This window comes from Saimiri boliviensis, chromosome 14 (assembly GCF_048565385.1).
Source record: "Saimiri boliviensis isolate mSaiBol1 chromosome 14, mSaiBol1.pri, whole genome shotgun sequence".
NCBI classification, from domain to species: domain Eukaryota; kingdom Metazoa; phylum Chordata; class Mammalia; order Primates; family Cebidae; genus Saimiri; species Saimiri boliviensis.
In genome coordinates this window covers 54,311,364-54,313,811 of record NC_133462.1, presented here as the reverse complement: position 1 = coordinate 54,313,811, position 2,448 = coordinate 54,311,364, and the positions used below count along the sequence as shown (strand labels likewise).

Here is a 2,448-nt window from a genome sequence, read left to right as displayed (position 1 = left end):
GTTTGCTGCATCCATCACCCTGTCATCTACATTAGGTATTTCTCTTAATGCTATCCTTCCCCTATCTCCCAATCCCATGCTATCCCTTCCCAGGCTCCCCACCCCACAACAGGCCCTAATGTGCGGTGTTCCCCTTCCTGTGTCCATGTGTTCTCATTGTTCAACAGCCACTTGTACTGAGAACATGCAGTGTTTGGTTTTCTGTTTTTGTGTCAGTTTGCTGAGAATGATGGTTTCCAGCTTTATCCATGTCCCTACAAAGGACATGAAATCATCCCTTTTTATGGCTGCATAATATTCTATGGCATATATGTGCCACATTTTCTTTATCCAGTCTATCATTGATGGGCATTTAGGTTGGTTCCAAGTCTTTGGTATTGTGAATGGTGTCATAATAAACATACATGCACATGTGTATTTATAATAGAATATTTATAGTCCTTTGGGTATATACCCAGTAATGGAATTTCTAGGTCCAATGGTATTTCCAGTTATAGATCCTTGAGGAATTGCCACACTGTCTTCCATAATGATTGAACGAATTTACACTCCCACCAACAGTGTAAAAGCATTCCTATTTCTCCATATCCTCTCCAGCATCTGTTGTCTCCTGATTTTTTAATGATCACCATTCTAACCGGTGTGAGGTGGTATCTCAATGTAGTTTTGATTTGCATTTCTTTAATGACCAGTGATGATGAGCTTTTATTCATATGTTTGTTGGCTGCATAAATGTCTTCTTTTGAGAAGTGTCTGTTCATATCTTTTGCCCTCTTTTGGATGGAGTTGTTTGTTTTTTTTCATGTTTAAATTCTTTGTAAATTCTGGATATTAGCCCTTTGTCAGATGAGTAGATTGCAAATTTTTTTTCCCATTCTATTTGTTGCCAATTCACTCTAATGATAGTTTCTTTTGCTGTGCAGAAGCTCTTTAGTTTAATTAGATCTCATTTGTCTATTCTGGCTTTTGTTGCTATTGCTTTTGGTGTTTTAGTCATGAAGTCCTTGCCCATGCCTATGTCCTGAATGGTATTGTCTAGGTTTTCTTCTAGGGTTTTTATGGTTTTAGGTCATATGTTTAAATCTTTAATCTATCTGGAGTTAATTTTTGTATAAGGTGTAAGAAAGGGATCCAGTTTCAGTTTTCTGCATATGGCTAGCCAGTTTTCCCAAAGTATTTATTAAATAGAGAATCCTTTCCCAATTGCTTGTATTTTTCAGGTTTGCCAAAGATCAGATGGATGTAGATGTGTGGAGTTATTTCTGAGGCATCTGTTCTGTTCCATTGGTCTATATCTCTGTTTTGGTACATGGCTATGCTGTTTTGATTACTGTAGTTCTGTAGTATAGTTTAAAGTCAGGTAGCGAGATGCCTTCAGCTTTTTTTTTTTTTTTCCTTAGGATTAGCTTCATGGGGTCATTAGGTATTAGGGCAGTATGGTCATTTTCACAATATTGATTCTTCCTAACCATGAGCATGGAATGTTTTTCCATCTGTTTGTGTCCTCTCTTATGTCCTTGAGTAGCACTTTGTAGCTCTCCTTGAAGAGATCTTTCACATCCCTTGTTAGTTGTATTCCTAGGTATTTTATTCTCTTTGTAGCAATTGTGAATGAGAGTTCACTCATGATTTGGCTCTCTGTTTGTCTGTTATTGGTGTATAGGAATGCTTGTGATTTTTGATTTTCTACTAGAGAAGTTCAGAGAAACTTCTCTAGTAACAAACTATAGAAATGATTCCTGAAAGTATAGTCTTCTCCCATTTTATTTCTAAGTGAGCTTCTTTAGATCGTCTCTCTTCTTGGTTAATCTCACTAATGGCCTATCAATTTTATTCATCTTTTCAAAGAAGCTACTTTTTATTTCATTTATCTTGAATTTGCTTGTTTGTTTCAATATCATTAGGTTCTGCTCTGATCTTTGTTATTTCTTTTCTTTTGCTGGGTGTGGGTTTGGTTTGTTCTTCCTCTACTTCCTTGAGCTATGACTTTAGATTTTCTATTTCACTCTTTCAGATTTTTTGATGTAGGCATTTAATGCAATTAACTTTCCTCTTAGCACTTCTTTTACTATATCCCAGAGGCTTTGGTAAGTTGTGTCACTCTTATTGTTCAGCTCAAATAATTTTGAATCTCCTTCTTGATTTCATTGTTGATCCAAAGATCATTCAAGAGCAGATCATCCAATTTCCACGTATTTGTATAGTTTTGTAGTTAATTTCCAGTTTTATTCCACTGTGGTCTAAAAGGATACTTGATATAACTGCAATTTTTTAAGTGTATTGAGACTTGCTTTGTGGTCTATCATATGGTCTGTCTTGGGGAATGTTCCATGTGCTGATGAAAAGAATGTATATTCTGGCCAGGAGCAGACGCTTGTGCCTATAATCCCAGCACTTTGGGAGGTCAAGGCCGGCAGATAACTTGAGCTTAGGAGTTCGAGACCAGCC

The 2,448-nt window shown here is 36.7% G+C and overlaps 1 pseudogene; it reads right to left on the bottom strand.

The window, feature by feature from the left end:
• Positions 1 to 1,618: 1,618 nt before the first annotated feature.
• On the bottom strand, positions 1,619 to 1,755 carry LOC120362924 (small nucleolar RNA U3; annotated as a pseudogene).
• Between the last annotated feature and the right edge of the window lie 693 nt (positions 1,756 to 2,448).